General features: G+C 22.0%; 1 long non-coding RNA gene across 1 annotated transcript; it reads right to left on the minus strand.

The window, feature by feature from the left end:
• Nucleotides 1–13,658: 13,658 nt before the first annotated feature.
• LOC133667524 (uncharacterized) lies at nucleotides 13,659–16,577 on the minus strand. Its single transcript, XR_009833219.1, has 2 exons — nucleotides 15,480–16,577; nucleotides 13,659–15,350 (listed from the first exon to the last, which is right to left on the minus strand). It is a non-coding gene; the product is annotated as an uncharacterized LOC133667524 (long non-coding RNA).
• Nucleotides 16,578–24,148: the final 7,571 nt, after the last annotated feature.

The raw sequence follows: 24,148 nt of genomic DNA on the forward strand, positions 1-24,148 counted from the left end.
TTATTTTATTATAATATATAATATATATAAATATATAACAGAACTATATAACATAACATAATAATTTAATTTAAAATTATTTCTTGTTTCACATTTTTAAATTGATGTTAAAGATCTTTAAAATGTTAATTAAAATTTAATTCCTTTTCTTCTTTTTATATATATATGTATTAATGTATCGCATATATATCGTTTCTCTAAATTTAATCTCAATCTAATTTAATTAAAATAAATCGTGTTGAGATCATTGCATATTATCGATCGAATTTTTCGTTCATAAGAATTTATACAGTTCTTCACTTAGACAAGAATTTCGTATTATTAATCTATTTTATTATTATTATAATAATTACAAGAATCAATGCGATAATCAGCATAAAACTGTATTAAATATGTTTTGTAAATCAAAATTTTCTAATTTCTTTTTAGATATCCTGTAATCCTATTTATCTATAATTTATTAAATTATAAAAATTATAAACATTTTCTGTAAACGTTATTGAAATCATAATTGTTTTTTTAAACTTATAAAATTTTCTTGTTTTATCATTTTTTTCAATTTTTTTTAGCAAAAAACGATTCCAAATTCAGAGATTCAAAAAATCATGAAACTTTGGAGATATCCTTATGTAGATATGCATAATTATATAATTTTTTCCTGCTTGAAATCAAGGAGGAAATCAACTCTTAAAAATTCTATTTTTAAATTATTTTTCGATTTTATCTTATAACCAAACTATAAAAAATATGAAAAAATGTTTTCGGATAAATTTTTTTTTTATCTGATAGAACAATTAATTTTTATACAATTGTTATATTTTTTTATACAATTAATTAAAAAAATTATAAACAAAAAAAATTAATTTTTTAAACTTGTTTGTCAACATAAAATTTTAATTAACAGTATAAATAATCGTGATAGTATAAATAAATATTTTTTGATTTTAATATATACAATTTTGTCGTGTTGATTTTCATTGTTAAATTTTTAAAAATAGAAAAATTTATATTTTATACTTTTTTTTTTTTTACTAAACAATGAGTACACTAGACATTGGACATACTAGATAAATGTATAATTATTTTATGAGATCTTTTTATTTTTAACGTAATCATCAGACTTCTTTATTTTTATTATGATAATAAAGGGATAAAAAATGAATAACAGTAAAGTGAATAACAGTGAACAAATAACATAAATAATATTATGAATTATTCTACGTGATAATGAAATTTTTCAGAAAAGTGTTAGATATTAATAGAAATTTATTACCATTCTCATTCTATAATATTATGATTACTGTATATTAAATGAGACGATCATCCGAAATCTTGCAAAAATGTTCCAAAAAAAGCGAATTCTTAAAATTATTTAACGAATTTTTAAAATTATTTGATTTCTCATCATCATGTACCGTTTAATCATGCGTGAGTGAATACTTTATAATATTTTTGAGATGAAAATTGATTATGAAATAGAAACTGTAATTTAATGATATTATTTCATAGATGTATATTAATATTATATTATTATTATATCATTATGATATTATGATATTATATCATAGATGTATATATTTATGTTGTAGTTATATAATATAACAACAAAATAAGAAAATTTCTATATAAAATTCTTCTGTATAAAACCATATACAAAACCATATACATTAAGCACATATATAATTTCTATATATAATTCATATATAATTTCTATAATTTTTCTCTTACAGTCGATGCAACATGCGATTTTGTTGTAATGACTTCGTCAGTTCATTACATTTCAGCAATTTCAGTTCATTTCAGTTCACCAATTTTGGCTGTTTTTCTGCTATGGCGTGTTTTAATTTATCAAGTTGATTGCAATATTTTCCAAAATTGATGGTTTCATCTTGAGAAAAGAGTTTATAGTAGACTATATCTTTCCAATCCCACCAAATGGATAAAAAAAACTTTCTTCGGGTGAAATTCAAGCTTCGTGATAGTTGAAGATCGATTGTCCTTAAATCAAATACGTTTTCGATTCATCTTGATACAAAATCCAAATCTCGTTTCCAGTGACATGCCTCTTTATAAGAGAATCTCTTTCATATTGCTGGAGAAGGAAATTGTACGTAGACACGCGGTTCATCGGTCTGTGTCAATAGCTATGGAATCCAAACTTCATATCGATTGACATATCCCATCTTGATTAGGTGATTATTTACTGTTTTCCTGAAAATGTTAGTGGTATCCACTATCTCTTGCACATTATATTGCGAATTTTCAGCGAGTATGGCCTTGATAAAGTCCATATTCGTCGTTGCTGGGCGATCGCTGCAATCTTCATCTTTCAAGTTAAAATTGTCAGCTCTAAATCTTTGTAGCACCACTTCCGTAAACAGTACAAATCTCGTTTGTATTATCATTTACACTATCACTTTTTTGCTCTTTTAAAGCAATAAAGCATAACATGCCGCAAATACTTTCTTTGACTATTCATATCGAATGATGTAGAAAAAAGTCTTACAAGAAACATTCACCAACGAAAAAACTTTAAAAGAGTTCCGGAATGATTGAAATCGATGCTATAAATGGCTAATAGATAAACTTATATGTTCATATAAAAATAACTAGTTAAAGTCATTCCTAGCGTGCGAAAAAAACTTATGAAACACTCTAATATATTAAAAATAAAAAGTATAATTAATATTTTTAATAATATATAATTAGTAAATATATAATTATAATTAGTATATATTAGTATTAATTATAATATAATTAGTAATATATAATTAATAATTAAATATAAAATTTTTTATAAAAATTTATATAAGTTGTTTTTTCTTTTTTTTTCTATTTTGAAGTGATATGTTGATCTAATATTTAATAAAGGACAAAAGTACATATTATATATAAACATATAATATATATATAACGTGTAATATAAATTTCGAAAATTATATTATACTTTTTCGAATATTATTTTCGAAAATTTACGAAATACGAAATACAGTAAAGCTATTTATTAAAAATAAACAATATTTCCATATATTATTACATGGTTATTTAAACTATTGATTAAAACTACATGTTGAAAAATTTTAAAAAATTATTAATTTTTCGTTTATAACTTTTTTAACTAAATAAACAATTAAAAAATGTTTTATCAAATGATAATTATAAAAAGAAACTGATTCCTTGCCTCAATTTTTTTTTATTTTTCTTTTGGGAATTATAACATAAAATCGGAAAATAGTTGAATTTTTGAAGATTGATTTTATCCTTTTAAAATGATTTTAAATTAAATGATTGATTCTTTTCATTTCATCAGTTTTTAAAATATTAAATAAATTAATAATTTTTAAAAATTCATTTAACAAAAGGTTAGGTTATTAACAAAAGAATATAACATAGAGTCATTGATTAAAAAAAATTTTTAATATATTAAAAATATTTAAAACATGATGATAAACAAATGAAATTAAATACTCAATTTTTAATATTTTTTATAAAATAACATTAACAAATATTTTTCTTAATTACTATTTTAATTTCTTTAATTTACATTTGTTAAGTCTTTTGTTATTTTTAAAATAATATAAAAATAAAGTAAAAATTTCTTTTAATATTAAGCAATAATATTGACACAAATTTTTATTTTCTGGCATCTAAAGTGTGATACCATAGATATTTGTGGAGAAGTCGATCGAAAATAAGCATAGATTAATATAAAAAAAAAATATTACTTGTTAAGTTTTAAACAATTTAAGTTTAGACGAAGCGAGATGGAAATAGAAAAGAAGAAATCGAAAAAAATTTTTTCATTTGAAATTTTTATTCAAATAAATGAAATTCAAAAAGTTATCAAGTATAAGCGAAATTAATTGCTTTTGACTATATGCGAATTAATTATTGATAGAAAAAATTCAATGTAAAAATAAATAGAAAATATAAAATAAATTTTCTTCATTTTCAAATATTCGTTTTCAAGAAAATTGAATTTGAAAATTTGTTAATACGATTACAAATGTTCCATCTCAATTTTCAAAAAAAGAAGATTTAATAAGATTACTTATTCATTCGTATATTATATCGAAATTTTATTTGTATTTGAAAAATTTTCGAACTTAATTTGCTAGAAAATAAAACCTCAAATTATATAAATTATATTCTACATTATTAAAATTATAGAAAAAAAACATATATGAAAAGAAAAAAGAAGAATTATAAAAAAATAAATTAATTATAAAAGAATATGTTGTATTACCACAGCATTTCAATTCATTCAGCTTTGGAACGCAAACAAAGTACAGAAAGTTACCTTATAATGTGATTGCGATAAGATTATTTTTTAATGAAAATTTTTAGAAGATTTTTTAACAATAAACTAGATACCTCAAGATTTCCGTTTTTATATTCTATATTAATTTGTAGGTAATTATTCTATATTAATTTATATAGTAATTTGTATAAAAATTGTCACGATTTCGAAATTTCGCGGATTTCATTTTGGACATTATCCCATCCCTTCCATTAGAAATATTCATCATCTCGAAAAGCATCTCGAAAATAACCTTGATTGGTTTTCCAAAAAAATCAAGATTAATCAGGAATGCTACGACATAAACGAACGAAATGAGCAACGCAAAAATAAAATAAATTCAATTATCGCGAAAACAAGATCGATTATCATTCGCAAAAGAATTCACTTCAATATCAACAGCACTTATTTCTTATTAAGGAACTGTCATCATTTCAATAAGATTCAACATCACTAAGTTGAAATTGAATCATTCGGAGCGTCACAACAACGTACATACAATCTATATATATCTTTTATATATCTGTTTTCAACAGAATATAAAAATTTTATATTTTCGATTTAATTCTTCAAGTAAAATCATTTCTTTCACGATTGTATCATCATCCGTGAGATGATAACTTTTATAATTTCTATTAGATAGTTTTGTAATAAAATATTTTTTTATTTTTTGATATATATATATATACTATACATTAATATTACACATATACATTAATATGTTATAAAGTATTTCTGTTGATTCATATATATTTAAGTATAGAAATCAAACTTATATAAGTGATTTATAATTTTTCGTTATTCATTAATACTCCTTAAATTAAAAATTATATAAATTAATGTTCAATTTGAAACGAAATAAATTTTACTTAAAATCTTTTTTAATACGTTGCGAAACAATTAAATAAAAACTTTTCAGCTAATGATTTAGCTGATGGAAGATAATTATAACTAAAAAGAAACAAATATTTTATAAGTATAATACTTTTTAAATAGATAAGACATATTTTTCTTATTTGCTTAATAATATTGTTCGACTAATTAAATATTCCATTAGCTTCTGTTATTAGTTCATAGAGAATTGTGTGATCAATCAGTTTATTAATTATGTTATTGGGATAATTCATCATTACTTCATATGACAATTTAAGTGATTTTTTTTTAAATTTATTTTACAAATATATGATATATATAATGAAAATATTGATACAGTTCTTCACAAGTATACTAAAAAAAAATTCAGTAAATTATAGCATATTAAATAATAATATTACATATTAATATATTTTCCATATATATGTATTCCAGAATTCCGAAGAAATATAAAATTTTCCGTTTTTATTCGTAAGTTTCGAATGTAGTTTGATATCATACAAGTATAATTTATTACGCAAAAAATCTACTATAATTCTTATGGAAGTATTCTAAAATATGCCAATTTCTGCTTCTTGTTTTACAGAAGGCTTTAAGCAGGCCTCGGATTCAAGATACGATATCCATATTCAATTTACATATCAATGATTTTCTATGTCTCTAAGTCAAAAAACTCATTTTTATACGAATCTTTTGTAGAAACTGTAATGGATATACATTACATTTACAATTATAGAATATAATGACGCGTCGCGCAATGATTCATCTCACCAAATAAAATCGATCAAACTATATAAATTAATTCTATAAGTTCATTTAAACGTTTTACATAGATCGAGTTTTCATTTTGTGGTCATAACGCAAGTTTTTGTTTTTATCGTGTCTTAAACGATGAATTGTATATACATTAGTAAACCATAAAACCATTTATTTTATCGTTTTTTTATGAAGACACTTTTACGAAGACAAAGAAATACCCATAAAAAAAAGAATATTCTAATACATAAATAAATCACGATTACATAAACAAATTATATATTCGATTGCTGCCATAAAGTAAATTATATTCTTTTATAATTAATTAACTTCTTAATTAACTTGTGATTTGAATGATTTTAAACTATTATATAAATACATCTTAAAATGCTTTGACAAATCGTATGATCGTATCATTTTTAAAGAAAAAAAGGAAATTGATTTTTCTATGATCTACATATCTATCAAAAATTACTTATGTTAAATTATGTAATATTTAATATTATGCTTTAAGTTTTTCTTCAAATTTAATTTGATTTTTTTTTATATCATTAATAATAACCAATATTCAAAAATAAAGATATGTTTATTTTACATTTTTCATTGTATATAATAACAAATTTGTGTGAAATCGAAATTACATTATATCATCATTTGAAACTAAAGAATGGAAATTCAGTTCTTCATAAGTACAGTAAAAAAAAAGTTCAGCAAATCATATATATTAAGTAATATATATTATATTATAATTAGTTAATATATATATATTATAATATAAAATAATATTATAATATATATATATTAAGTAATATATATTATATCATATATATTAAGTAATATATGTATTTGGATCTTTTTTTACAGAATTAATTTATACAATTTTTCAAACAGGTTTACAAGTTTGACTTATTTTAAATACAATTACAAAAACTCATGTTAATTTACTTGACAAAAGATCATTAAAATTTTACGGCAAGAATATTTGATATTCTTTTTAATATATTGTATGCAATTATATTTATTTTTTATATTTCATATAGTTCTTTATATAATATAGTTCTTTATATAAAAAAAAAATTCTTAGAAAGAGAGAAAAGAATCATATTTTGGATGCATTTTACTTTACAGTAAATCATACTTTCGTTTACAAAGATCATGTCAATATCAATTATGACAAGAAAGAAATTAGTACTATTCATAAGAATTGAATCATGTTGTATGTTCTAAAATAATGTTAAGATAATATTTCCAGATAAATTATTTATCAATATTTTGAAAGTCGTAATTGATCTCGTGATCTCGTATGATCTCGTGACTTTTCTATACCATGTAATGTACCATCACGAGAACTTTCAGTAAGAAATCATAATTTTTCATTACTTTTTTTTTTGCATTTTTTCCCTCTATTTTGTGTTTCTATAAAATAAACATTTATATAACATTCTATTTTAAATACAATTATAAAATATAATATAAAAATATATAAAAAATATATAAACTAGATTTGTCTCATTCTAATTTCGTCTTTTCTCGTTATGGATTCGTGATAGATTATGATAAATTTAAAATTTTTTTTGTAAATTATATTTATTTAGATTATGCACTTTTAAAATTATATAGAATTGATTTTATTTGATTATTATATCTAAATTAGTTGCTCAACACGATATTATTTAATATTTTATATAAAAAAAATGATGATATAAGACTGATAAAATTTTCTTTAACTTCGTTATGTATTTTTAGATGTACTTTTATTTAAAATTTTAAAAAATTTCTTTTTCTTCTGGATTTCTGGATTCAATTTTATATTATAGTTTTTCTTAAGATATTAAAAATCTGTTTAATGAAAAACTGAGATTGAGATATGAAAACATAAAAATTTCACCAGTATTAATTGATAATTATTTTGTGTGCATTATGTATTAAACAACTATGTTGATAGAGATAATTAAAATTTTAACTTAAATTAAATTAATAATTATTCAATGGTTATTCAGTTTTACATTGGATCATCATTTTAATTAACGTATAAAATAACGGAATATTAATATTAATTGACAATATATTAATTTAAATAAATTAAAATAAAATTTTATTGTAATATTATTATTGTTGTAATAATTATTATTGTAATAATTATTATTATTGTAATAATTTTGATGAATATAAGCTAATATTGGATACTTGTTAAATGTCCTTCGACAACAAATGGTATTCTTAAATATACTTATATACTTATATACTTCTCAAAGATGATAATGGACTGTATAAATAGTTGCACATGCGGATGTGATTATTAAAGAGCATGGTTTCTCACAAAATCGCAGCAAATAATCGTACGATGAGGTGTTAAAACAAAACTAATGTAATTAATAATCTCTGGCGATCGGACTACGACGTGTTCACAACGAGATCTTTTTAGTAGTGACATTCGTGCCCTTTTTAAAGAAAAATTCCTTTTTAATTCGATTGGAACAGTTTCTTGTTGGGACACGCCAATAACAATAATATCGCGGCCTGTTCGCGATACCCGCCAAATTCGAGGAAATTCCTCGCTCAGTGATCTGTATTCAAAAATCTTATAAACAGGAACAGAATTATTTTTATACATTTTTCGAACTAGAACAATGTTATTTGTCTTTGAATTAGCCGCGTCTGGAATATATCATCGTTAGGATCGGTTCAGTTACGTTAGAAATACGTTAGAAATATACAATATAAGTGTCGGCTCAAAGACAATCTTCTCAGATAACACCATCTTTCGTTTAGACTTAATAGAGATCCGCACGCGATAAAAACAAAAAGAGTTTTTTATATGAAAAATTTCTCCGAATAAGCTGTTTATAAATCTCGTGAGTAATAAATATTCGTGAACAAACACTTTTGGTCGATTTTAAATATAAAGATATTATAATATTATATCAATATATTTCAATGATACAAATATATAATATAAATAATCAAATAACGTGTTAATTCTATCATTCAATTATATATAACCAAACAATATATATTTAGTTTTGTATTAAATTTTTCTAAACTTGAAAATTTAGAAATTTAAAAATTAAAATTGGATATTGCAAAAAGTTGATATTTTCTTCGTTTTATAATATATTTTAAACAAACAAAATATTTTATTTATTTTTATAAAAATTATTTTTATTAATAATATACTTTATTTCTGTTCTAAATGAATTTAATACTTTTTTCAATATGTATTATTTATTCATTCGATAGTTCAATTGTTTGTATGAGGATATTTACACAATTGCAATATTCGTTAATTTAATTTGAAAATTTAAATTCACAATATATACTGACGTTCCAAAGCTCTAGATTTCTTTAATTTTTCTTCCAAAACAATTAAATAATATTACCCAGTATTATTATATCAGTTGATAGTTGTGTTGATAGTAATTGCTATATAATTGATAGTAATCGCAAAATCGCAAAATAGTTCAAAAGATTATTAAAGTATGTAAAATTATATTAAAAAAATATTAAAAATTAATTATAAAATTGTCTTTTATTTATTTTGTGACATTATGCTGATTCTTGTAAGTCCAGCGATATAAGTGTTGACAGTGACAGGCATATTGGATGAATTTTTTCCATAAAAAAAAAAAAAACAAAGAAATATTTATATATTTATTACATAAAAGTAAATGACATTAATATTTGTTTTATTCCAATAAAATATATGGAGTTTAATTTTTAATTTTATGATCTTAGGAAAACTTACACGATATTTAAGAACATTAAAGTCAAAACTTACTTCATCACTTTCAGAAGAAAATACAATGCAGTGGATTCTAATGAAACCAGTGTTGTTTTATCATTACAAATTGTTGCATTTATTAATAGCAATTGAACAAATCCACACCATATCGGACCTTTGGACCTTTATCTCGATTTTATCTTCTATAGAAAAAAATCAAGCAATCGTGCCGATAAAATTACATATGCTTCGGAATTCATGAATTTTCTTTTTCCACAAGATTCTTTAAATACATGCATAATAGTATTTAAACACAAACCACGAGATCAGACCATTATAAATTCCACATTGTTGAATATTTATACTGTCGATTATTTATATTATCGATTTCCACGTAGTTAAATAATATTATTCTTAATTAGCAATATAGACAATTAAATCTTATTATAGAACATGATATTTAAAATGGATTATTATTATTATGAATGTTTATCAATATATTAAATACAAAAATTATTATAAATTTAAATATTTCTGCATTATTATAATTCTTCTAATTATATCGTATAATTTTAAAAAGTATAATCTTCAAAATAATGAAACTATGAAAATTAAGATTGGAGAGAAACTATATGTGAGATTTATATTTATTCATGTTTTAAAATTCTATTATATAAACAATTGTTAATTTTAAAATAATTTTATAATAAATTGGTGAAAGTATTCCACAGAAAAATAGTTCAATTATTTACGCTTTTATACTTAGCATAAAATATATATTAAATTTTATATTTGGTCATTATAATTTTTTTTTTTAAATATGAAAGGCAATTAATTTCGTCTAATATTCAGTATTGAATTTAGTTCTTGATTGGCAATGATTCATGAAAGTTTGGTTGATATATTCTTACATATTTAAAATTCTTTGGCTTCTTCGTATTACTATTTATAATCTGATTCGTGTAAATTATCAATAATAAAAATCTATAAATCTGTAAAATATTTTTTTATCATAAAATTTAATTGCAATAAAATATGAATCTTTGCTTAAAATATAATTTTATATATTTATAATTCAACATTTTAATTTTTTCCGCTTTTCAGATATTCTCAATATTCAGTTTTTGTAATTTTATTGAACTAAACTAACTGAAAATAAGTAGAAATTAAATTATATAATTTCATATAATTGCTAATTGAATACAACTATTATTATTAAAATTCCCTGTGTTATGATATTAAATGCCTATTTATATCATTTAATTATCATTCTTGGGAAAATCAATGAACGTGTTAATAAATAGAAACATGTTCCATGATTAATTAATGGAAAAAACTGATAGTTGTTAAAACTATTGTGGGAAAGATTATAGAATGATTTAATATTTATTAAAGGTATAAATAACTTTTATTTGAATATTTTATAAAATTATAAACTGTTTGGAATCAAATTTAATATTGTTACGATTAATTAAATTATTGATAATGTATGTAATATTTAATACATTTTGTTTTTCATAATGGAATAATTTAACACAAACTAATTCACTATTGTAAAAAAAGAAGACCGCAGAAGACTTTTAAGATTACTTTCAGGATTAATGGAAAGAATTATTTCAAGGGATCTAGAGATTTTTGTTTGACTCTGACTTGAAAAATCACCATTTAAATTTTTGGATTTATAACCAAATATCTTTTTTCTCATTGGAATATTAGAAAATAGGAAGTGAGAGAGTACTTAAAAAATAAATAAGTAATTAAAAAAGTCTAATTTTTTAAATTATTATATAAATTATTATATAAATTTCAAACATAATATATCGAAATTTAAAATTTTGGAAATGTGAAATTGAATATACTATATATGATATAGTTAATAAATTAAATTTAATAAAGATAAAAGAAAGCTACAATTTAATTTTGCAAGATAATTAAATATACTTGAGAATTAAAAATACTTATTGAAAATTATAAAAAGAGTAAAGAATAGAAAAGATTGATAAATAAAACGCTCCGATTATTTATTATAATTTGAACATTAAAATTTTTACTTCAAATTTAAATACTATATTGTACTAATAAATGAAATGTATCGAAATTTTGCGAATCTTAAATAATAATTATGTGATAATTATGTTATAAATTAAACGTAAAATGATTTTACGATGTTAAATAACTCAATACACGATAGGCTTGTTTAATTTGTTTAACCTGTTTTTCGGACATAAAGAAAACGGAATACGATTTTAATTTTTTGTCATTCTTGTCACGAAGAATTATCTTATTGCAATAAGTCGCAGATACCAAATATAGAAGTAATTTAAAATATAAATATAATATTTACTTAAAATTCTACCTCGGATAATTCCATTTGCACTTATTGATATAAAATAAATCCTATCATATTTACCTCATTCAATCTGTATCGATTTAACAATTTGTTATAGATTAAACGAAGTAACGAACAAGATATTGCAAGACAAAAAGGTTTTTGCCAAATTATATTCGAGATACAGAATACACACGACCAACCTCATGAAATCATTTATGCTCCTGCATTATAGCCTTGCAGTAGTTTAAAAATAAATTTATATTTTATAATTTTTTAATTTGCAATTAAAATTATAAAGATAGAAATACTTTACGAGTAATTATCGACAAAAGTAATGTGTATTCTAAATATTTAAAATATTCAATTTTTCAACAATATTTATTGTTAAATTATGTTAACTTTCGAGAGTTTTTTGTGAAAGAAAAACTATTTCACGTTAATTAATTTATTCAATTCCAAAACACTATCCTAACATCACACATACAATGTTCAAAATTTGAGTGGCACCGCATTCGACTGTATCTTATGTACAATCCGGGAAATTCGATTTTTGTGACTTTCCCTCGCACAATCGGCAACGTAAGTGATGATGTTCCATTCTGAGTTTGTGAACATCTGCTTGAAACACCTTGGATCGAAAGGATTGATCGCATTCCATCTAAATATCCGCCTCATCCTCATATTGGAAGAAGAGAATATTTCCGTTGTCCACGGCCAAGATAACCATTTTCTTCGGTTTCATACCGAAATCATGAATCTTCTTTCTTATGAATTCATTTCAAGGTTCTTATCGAGAATATAATCTTGAGCTATAATATAATCTGCTTAAATAAGTAAAAATTAGGCAAGTACTGCCATCTGAATGTTCGAGAAGATAAAAGACGTTTCTCTTAATGTAATTCATACAGACGATTTGAGATAGAACGACATGCTGACTTCGACCGGAAGTCATGCCGTAGACGAGGATGGTTTTCGAGGCTGTATCGAATACGTAGATGACTACACCTTTCTGTCTTGGATACGTATCCTAAACGAAATGTGGATCGATCAGTTCCATGGTTCTTATTGGTTACGAAAGAGAGAGAGAAAAAGGATTAATTAAGTTGTTTCTATATGAAGAATTCTAGAGCACTAAAGGATAATTTTAGGGAATATTGTGTATATAATTTTCAATGGCTTAAAAATTTTTTAGCAAATTTGTGGAGTATATATAATTGTGATTGTGGAATGTTCTATCTTAAAATGCAGAAATGTTAATAAGACTTTATAATTAAATTTTTTTAAATATAATTTTTTTTAAATGTTTAGTTTGGCGAAATAAAAATGTTAAGAAGCACTAAGAAATGATTCTAAAGAAATCTAATACCAATAGTATCAATAAATAGTATCAATACAATAGTACAATAGCCAATAAATTTTTCAATACGTTTATATTGCAAAATAATTATATTAATGTTATAATAAAATATTCCAGTTTAGAATAAACAAGTATTTTCGTAATAAAATTTCTCTTGAAAATAATTTCAATTAAAAATATAACTTAGATTTGAATCAAGTTTTTTTCATCAATTTATTATTTCAATTTTATCGTATAATTTAGAAATGAAAATTAAATTTAAAAATTTTCGACAAAATATATGTTAGGGAGCGTTAAGAAATGATTCTAAAAAACAGAATTTAGATTTTTAGAATTATATTTACATGAAAGTCAAATAATTTTCAACAAATTTGCATAATTAATGCAAATTAATGTTACGATTCTAATATTTGAAAAAGAGAAAAAAAATTCAAGCAATTTTAGACATTCGTAATATTCGTATTTCATATCGTAATATTAAAATATTTAATGTCAGCTCTACTTGTGTTATATAATGTTTTTGGAATGTGAAACGTCACCGTATAACTAATCAAGCAGTAATCTCCATTGAATACCTTGAGAATCGTGATTGAGCATAAGCATAGGGTCCACTTAAAATTAGTGAAAAGATATCCACGATCGTGACAATTTCGATTTCACTAATACCATGATCTATATCTCACATATTAGGGTATAATCATTAATTTATTTTTATTTTTAAAAATCTAAAGTTGTATATTATTTTATCAATCTTAATATAATCTTAATGTTACATTAGAAAATTTTTATAACTATGCAGACAATAATTCAATTTCGTTCGATTGACAAAGATATATATCTCATATATATCAGATGAAAGCATAAAAAGAACAATTCCTCATAGAACGGTAGCTATTATTCTCAACTTTTGATATGTTACAATATTTATTTTCAATTCCAATATTTACCAATAATGTTAAAAATTAAAACCAATAAACTAATGATATCTCACTGTTATTATATTCTTAATATTTACTTTAAAATATAATGTATCTTAAGAAATGATGTCTAATTCTGCAAAATTGAAATTTAAAATAATCGAATTTCAATCGTATCGTATATTATACCAAATACAACAAATGACGATAAACAATGCTATAAATAAAATCTATAAAAAAATATCTATAAATCATGTCAAAGTTCACTCTACCACAATTTTTCTTATTACTTAAAAAGGTAGTGTTTAATTCCATAAGGTTTAAACAGGAAATGTTAAAAGAAAAATGAATAATAAATATTAAGATCATGTTACAAACTGCTATGAACATACTAGTAATTAATATAATAAACATACTTCCAAGATGCATTACATCAATACTACATCATGAAACAGTAAACAAAACAGGATAATCATAATTTCAATCATATCAAACACAAATAATATTCTATTCTTGATAATTGAATTTGTTTCTGAAGTGTATCGTCAATACTTTTCATCACACTATTACTATGGATTTAAAGGACACTTAGATCAGTTGTTAAATTAGTTTCTCGTGGATTGAAACAGAAAATGAAACACAAATTTCATCAATATATTAAATAATGATAAATTGCCATAAACCAGCATTTATAATCAATAACTTTCTGTAAGATACACCACTAATACAAAAAGGGACTTTTTTTCTTTTCACTCTAGTTTCACTTTCTCCATCTAAAAATCTATTTTATGCATTATTTGAAAGTGATCGCAATTTTTATATTTTCGGTGATCTTGATTTCACAAACGATATCTTATCTTTCTTGTGCTAATATCAAGGAATTTTGCAGAACACTTGTGTACAGGTTCATCCAACTATTTCAACATATCGAATATTCTAAACAACATTCTGAGGATCCAGATAAAGACCATGTTTTGCAGAATCATGTAGGTTTCTCTTTCCTGAAGAGATCAGCAATGATAAGGAATCCTGCTTCTGCATAACATCTTAAGGATGACTGTGTACGTTGACAGGCATATTGGATGAATTTTTTCCTTATAAAAAAAAACAAAGAAATATTGATATATTTATTATATTACATAAAAGTCATTGACGTTAATATTTGTCTTATTTCAATATATATAGAGTTTAATTTTTAATTTTATGATCTTAGGAAAACTTACACGATATTTAAGAACATTAGAGTCAAAACTTGCTTCACTTTCACAAGAAAACACAATGCAGTGGATTCTAATGAAACCAGTGTTGTTTTATCATTACAAATTGTTGCATTTATTAATAGGAATTTAACAAATCCATACCATATCGGACCTTTGGACCTTTATCTCGATTTCATCTTCTACAGAAAAAAATCAAGCAATCGTGCCCGTAATAAGATTACATGTGTTTCGAATTGATGAATTTTCTTTTTCCACAAAATTCTTTAAACACTGCATCATAAAATTTGTTTTTATAACACAAATCACGAGATTAGACCATTATAAATTCCATATTGTCGATTTCCATGTAATATAGTTAAATAACATTAATATAGACATTAATAATATAGACAATTAAATCTTATTATAGAACAAGATATTTAAAATGGATTATTATTATTATTATTACGAATGTTTATAAATATATTTAAACACAAAAATTATTATGAATTTAAATATTTCTGCATTATTATAATTCTTCTAATTATATCGTACAATTTTAAAAAATATAATCTTCAAAATAACAAAACTATAAATATTAAGATTGGAGAGAAATATATATGTGAGATTTATATTTACTTATATTCTAAAATTCTATTATATAAATAATTGTTAATTTTATAATTGGTAAAAGTATTCCACAGGAAAACAGTTAAATTATTTACACTTTCAAATTAAATAAATAAAAAAAACTAATGAAAACTAAAACACTTCAACGTAAAGCATTTATTAAAATATTTATTATTTCAAACCAATCATTTTCTTTTTTTATTTCTTTTTACTGTCAAATTTTCAACTTTCGTATAGGTTATAATCGTTAAGATTGCGTGTTATTTCGCATTATTCGTAACTATCTTTTAAAATGATGCATTAAATTTGATGTTTATATATTTATAATTTATATTTTATATCGTATTTTTAAATATATTATTAATATATGTGTACATATGCATATATACGCATATGATTTACAAAATATAAATTCACAGAATATCTAATACAAAATAATTAAACATGACGGCAAAAAACGATATTTAGATCAAATAACCTAAACATATTTTACATCTTTTACAACAGCATTCGATTTAAAGTATTATATATATATATATATATTTACATCATATCGATCATATTGTTATAAATTAATAATGTATCACACCTGTTAACAATATTAATTTAACATAATTTTGATATATATTCAATTTTAATTAATTAATTATCAAATATATGGTAATTTGAATTTATTTATCAACATATAATACTAATATTATCAGACGAAATATATGACTATTTTTCATAAGAATATATAAATTAGTTATAGTATCAAAAATCTTTATTTTTCTTGAATTTTCAGTTTTGTAAAAGGATACTAAATATATATATATATATATGAACACAGAAAATAAAATCAACCTTAATTTTTTTAAATTAATTTAGATAAAATGTCGAAATAAAATATTTTTTTTAATTTAAAGATAATCCACTTCGTGTAAAATTTATTTTTCTTTTTCATTATTAACTTGTTAATAAAAACATTATATATATAGTTGGTCGCAGAAGTTTTCGTATACTTTATACAAATTCAATTCAATGGAAATCGACGATAATTTTTTTATGAAATATTGTGAGTATAATAATATGAAACCATTTTTTTTTATTATGGAACATTTCAAAGTAGTGAAATCAATTTTTCAAGTTTCAATATTATTTTTTTTCTTTACATACCTTCAATTCGTAATGATTCGAGATAAAACAAAATTTCAAATTATGAAATATTGAATTCTAACTCTATCATCGAAGATAGAACAAAATATATTTCTAGAAGAAATGCAAAACATGGAAAAATGAGAGTTGATTTCATATACTCAAAGAAATTTTTTGTTTAAAAATAAGTTGTTTTATATATAATATTTTAATCTTTTACTATATATAAGTTTTTATTGAAAACAAATCTTTCATAATAATTTAATTTTTAATTTTAATTTCTTTATTAAGATAGTAAAAAAAGGTTTGTGACTATAGATTAAATTACAAGTAAAATTAATCGATTAATCAAACTAATAATAGTAATATCAGTATTCTAAGTGTGTAATATTTTTATTTAATTTATTAGATAATCCAATAATTTATATTATTATTTTATTATTGTTTTATGTGAAATATGACAGTTTTAATGTATACTACCCGTTTATATATATATATATATATAAATGTATATATATATATAAATGTTATAAATATATATAAATAATGTGTGTGTACACACACACACACACACACACACACACACACACACACACGTTTGTTTCAATCAGTTTTTAGTTTTTGATCTGTTTTCTTTCTTATCTGTCAAATTACTTTTCAAATTGTTACTACCATATTGCATTTCCTTCTTTTTTTTTCAATGCTTCTAAATGCGTAGAAATACGCATGTTAACGAAAATATCATTAAATTTATATTTATTTTCGCTCACAAATTTATCTTCAACTTTTTTCCATGATCTTATTTGTTCAATTACGTATCGTTTATCATTTTCAAACTTCTATCTAATTTCACCATGTCAATCTCTATTATTGCCTATCATTGAATATATATTAAATATATAAAAATATATCATATAGATATTATATTGTGTGGTAAAATTGTAGATTCTGAATTGAGTCGTTGAATCCAAATATAATCTATTTCCATCTAAACTTTCAATTGTTAATGTATCATCTCGAAACATGTCTATCTTCATCATCCGTAGTTAGATTGTCGAGATCTAAAATTTTATTTAAGTAAAATGAATATTTCATGAAAAATTAATACCAATCTTCTTACCAATGCTTATTATTTTATCTTGTTCATCCTGTTACATGTTACGTTAATGTTCTTTTGATACGCTTAAATCATTTTGATCTGAATTAATATTCGGAACTAAATTCTTCTGACAATTTTGTATCTTATTTGGAAAATGCACAAATGAAACGTAAAAAACATAAAAATATATCATAGCATATAATACTTTTCGTACAGTAACCAGCTATAATCGAACATAAAGAGCAATGTTTCCTGCTTGCAATGAGCGGAGGAAACAATATGTATCTCTGTTATCTTCGGAGATACAATTGTTTCAATGTTGCACTATTCAAGATATTCTAAAATTTCCACTTTTTTATTCGACCATAGCGTATGAACCGCTTGTAGAAAAGTAATCAGCTAAAATTGAATGTAATGTGCAATATTTCCTGCTTGAATGAGCCAAGAAAATTCTTATATATACTTCTTACATATATATGTACTATTATATTTACTTCTTATATATATTTTATAGTCGGTTCAATAGTGCCCAAATCTAAAGATTTTAAAATTTCCTCTTCTTCATACGCTTTCATTATAAACACCTTGACGTGTAATAATCAATAAAATTGCGTTTTGGTTTGTATATATTCTTTTTGTTTAGATACATGTGTGTGTGTGTGTGTGTGTGTGTGTGTGTGTGTGTGTGTGTGTGTGTGTGTGGATGTAGGCGTCTGTGTTTTTCTGTTGGCTTGGCTTATTCCGCTTTAATTTCGTTGATAGTAACGATTTCTCGCAGATACGTTGAATTCCGACACGAAAATTCGGTTTTCATCAAAATTATAGCTTTTCGGCGTAAAAAATGCTGCTACAATGATTTTCGATTCGAAGTAAGCAGAAATACGATATGGTACAAAAACGAGCCAAACTATGTCAAATTCTGTCTGGAAATATTGATTTTGATTGAAATTGTAAATTTCGTTACGAAAAGCGATATTATGGAGAAATGTCCATTGAAAATGATCCAAGAAACGTTATCCAACACAAAACGCTCAGTTACAACAAATTAAACGAAGAATTGATTGCGGTAAGTCACGCAGCTTACGTACATGAAAATTGAGAATGATGATTTCTCACAGATATGTTGAATTCCAACATGAAAATTCGGTTTTCAACAAAATTGAAGATTTTCGACGTAAAAATCGCTGCTATAGTGATTTCGGATATTGATTTTGATTGGATTTGCAAAGTTTCGACACAAAAACCGTTAATACGGAGAATTGTTCATCGAAAATGACCCAAGAAATTTTATCCAATACAAAAACGCCTAGTTATAGCAAATTATGGAACGAAAAATTAATTTCGGTAAGTCACGCAGCTTTTGCACAAGAAATTTGAAGACGTATTTTGCTTTGATATCATTGACTAACGATTTCTCATAGATACGTTGAATTCCGATATAAAAATTCGGTTTTCATCAAAATTGTAGTTTTTCGACGCAAAAACCGCTGTTACAGCGATTTCGGATTCGAAAATAAAGACATCCAACAAAAAATTTAGCAAATTATGTCAAATTCTGACATGAAAAATTGATTTTGATTAAAACTTTTCGATAAGAAAATCGCTGTTACGGCGAATTGGCGATAGAAAATGATCAGAGAGACGTTAGTTAATCCAACACAACAAATTCGCATTGATTATGATTAAATTTTTCCATGAAAATTCAATTTGGATGAAAAATGTTGAATTGAAAAAATGAAAAACTATAACTTCTCGACAGAAAAATCGCTGTTACGGCGAAATTAGTGATCCAGAATAATTTAATTAATGAATTATAAATGTTTCATAAGGTTTTAGAAATCTTAATTTTAATTTTGTGTTAGATAGAATACTGATAAAATAAAAGATGCGCAATAGTAACGTATCACATTTTTGTTTACTCAGTAAACGAAGTTATATAATCATCGTACTGAATTCTGAATATTTTTTGGAAATAAATCTTAAATAAGTTAAATAACAAATTATGTAAAATTGCATAATTAAAAATCATAAAATTTTTTTTAATGATAAATATATTTCATAATAATATTTATGATCATTGTATATTATGATCATTGTATATTACATTTTACTAAAACTTAGAAATATTCATTTCTATATACATTTAAAAGAGTTATTTATATTATATATATTTACTTTTTTTTAAGAAGTTCTATGTAAGTGATATTGCCATATATATATGAGAGACATTACTACTGCATCTAGATGAAAGTTTTCGTTCTTCAACTATTTTATTTTATATAAACTTATATAAACTTAAAATGCTTACAACTAAATTAAATCTTAGATATATATGAATTATCTTCATTTTGATATCCAATCTTCAAAATGTCTTATATTTTTATAAATATATATATTTATCATATATATGTTGTATATATTATTATTTATTATTATTATTATTATACATTTATTAGTGCAATTATAAATTATCATAACTGCATCATGCAAATAATGTTTAAAAATTATTTGTCACAGCTTTGAAAAATAATTTCTTATCTTCAAATAGTTCTAAATCGATAAAAGATTAAAGAAATAATTGCAGAATTGATTTATGATTTTCAAATTTTTTTTTATCTCATATAGTATTCATTACAAAAAAGAAAAATTTCAAAGAAACCATAGATTATAAATAAATTTTTCTCTGATTCATTTTATTTAAAATATTTATATAGAGAATATCATCTTTTTTTTAAATAAAATACTTATTTACAAAATAATTCCTTTTTAGAATACTACAAAATGACTTTTTTTAATGAATGTTAATTTACAAATTGATATTTTTTTTTAAGATATAAAATTTTCTTCAATGTTGCTATTGATGTAAGAAACTTTTGCCCGTGAAATATATTGCAATATATGAAAAGATTATTATATGCAAAATTTATAGCAAATCTATTTTTAATTGATAAATAGTTTTTAGATTATATTATATCAGAAAATAGATCTTATAATTAATTTTATAAATCATCTGCATAAATGTAATGTAACCAATGTAAAGTCAACGACAAATAATTTATTAACATAAACTAATATAAATAGAACTCAATAATATAATATCATAATATAAAAATTTGATAAATGATTAAAAAATTAAAGCTATTCACTCATTATGTGTGAAGAAAACACTCAAAATGGTTATTTTTATATATATCAAAATTATGAAAATTAATAAAAAGAGAGGAATATAAAATTACTCTGGCAGAAGTAAATCATACTAAATTCAAGTTTAATATTTATAAATGGATCTTATCTCATCTCTAATAGAATTAATATTAATCTAAATAGCAAATTTCCAATTGTCGAAGTAAATGTGCTGTTATTTATACCTATAAAATTCTAGTATTATATACATATTTTTATATTAATTTTTCTTTATATAGTGTAAATAAGTATAGTTTTACCTCACGATACAAATTAGTACAATGATTATTTATTTAAAAATAATTTTTGTTAAATTGAGAAAAGTCCATATTAAACATCCTATAATTTCTTATTTGATAATGGTTCTGATATGTTGAATGATTTTAAATAAAAATATAAATTATAAAGTACTAATAAAAATTCCACTATTGAGTCTAATAGAATTTGATAAGTATATGCTTGATTAAGTTCATGTGAAAGTTTAATGATCTCACAATGAATGTGCCTTTAATAGATAAAAAAAAAAAATAAAATAACATCAATATTATTTTTATCAATAACTTATAGATAATAATAGGAGAAAAATTTTAAATATTTGAATGACACAAAAAAAGAAATCTATAAATTTTCTTTCTATAATGAAACTTTTCTTTCAGAAAACAAATATATAAAAAAACTTTCTAATTTATTTGATTGTGTAAAGATTGTGTAAATCTTTATACAATCAGAAAATGATACATACAATCAAAAAATAGGTAATCCTAAACATAATTTTTAACGTATATATATATCGTATACATAATTTTGCGTATTCGAATATAACTTAAAAATATCTGAATAATGTGATATAATATAAATATCAATATTTGTACACTCAATTGTTCATTTTTATATGTATTATATTATACTAAATTTTTCGAAAATATTTTACGTAAAGAATACATCGTGTTTTATAATATTCGTTTCCATTAAAAAAATTTTATAATTTTTTTTCAAAATATTTTTTTGTAGCAATTTTTTTATAAAAAATTCATCATCAATTGAAATAGATATTAAAATTTCACTTTTTCGTATTAAAATATTAAATGTTTTTTTTTAATATTGATGCAAAAATGGCAATAGTTTATTGTATTAAGATTAAGATTACTTATTAAAATTATTAATCGAATAGAAGATTATATTGAAGTATTATATTAAAGTATTTATATAAAAATTAAGTAAATTCTGTTTCTATATCAATCATTGATCGATAAAGAACCGATGTCGCTAAATATAATCACGATTCACAGGATCAAAGAATTTAAATTCGGGAATACTAAAATTTTATGTTATATCTAATTGATTTATTAAATTTATTAATTTTAAAAGATATTTAATTTTATGTTTTTTAAAATTATTTTGTGATTCTTAAAAATATCTAAAAATATTAATTTCATCTTTTGTCAATTTTATGCCAATATAATATAAATAAAAATTTGTCAAATGATGTTTATAAGTCTTAAAATATGTTGAATTGTTATTTAAATTAATAGAACATTTAATAATAATCGTTGATAAAAATTAATATGAGTATATTAATAATATTACTATTATATTTATAATTTACTTAATTTTATATGCAATTTGCTTAATATATATGATATTACATATAATTCTTTATAGATAATAGAAAATATTAAAAATATTGAGAGTTACCTATTATTTGAGGTATCTTTATTAAGTAATATTACAAAATTACAAAATTTTATATATTGCTGTAAAATCATCAAACATACCTTGCAATTTAAAGAATATGTTGATTGTTGAAAATGAAATCAAAAACAAAATAGAATAGTCTTTATTTTCTAAAAAGAAAAATGAGCAAATCAAATTTTATAAAGATATAATAATTAATATTTTTGTTATTGTTATTAATATTCATGGTATATTCTCAAAATATTATTATTGACTATTGTATTATTATTATATTGCTATTTATTTATACTAAAATTGCGCACAAAGAGCATTGTTTATTTCTGTATTTTAAATTTCATCATCAAAAATGATAGGAAAATTACAAGATAGATTATAATATAATAATTTAAAAATTTTTTTAAATATCAAATATTTATTTATATTAATTGGTCACATTTTAATGTATTTAAAAGTAAGAATTAAATGTATTGACAATATCATCCGATATTATGAAAAAAATTAATGTGAAAGAACTATCTTTGTTATTCTATTTGCTTTTGTAAATACCATTCGTCGATCTACACATGTACGTACAAAAACAAAAAATAAAGATATTAAAAGAGAATCTAAAAAAAGCTTTAATTTTCAAGAGATTACCATAGAACTCGGTAAAATGTTTAATTAAAATTCAATTTCTTGTATATTATAATATTATTATATAGTATACAATTCAAGAAGTATATAAAAATTATAAACTTTAAAGAAAATGGAAATAGCCAATCATTACCAATCATAGATTATAAAATAGAATTGTTATTAAATAAAAAAAGTATAGGATTTTATTAATCAAAATCGATTAGAGATATTAAAATGAATGAATCCTAATTAAAAATAACAATTAAAACCACAGTTTCTTGATGAAAGATATTCTGTATATTTTCATAACCAATAAAGAAAAAGAGATTTAGATTGC

Source organism: Apis cerana, unplaced genomic scaffold, assembly GCF_029169275.1.
Source record: "Apis cerana isolate GH-2021 unplaced genomic scaffold, AcerK_1.0 Chr0_AcerK, whole genome shotgun sequence".
NCBI lineage: Eukaryota > Metazoa > Arthropoda > Insecta > Hymenoptera > Apidae > Apis > Apis cerana.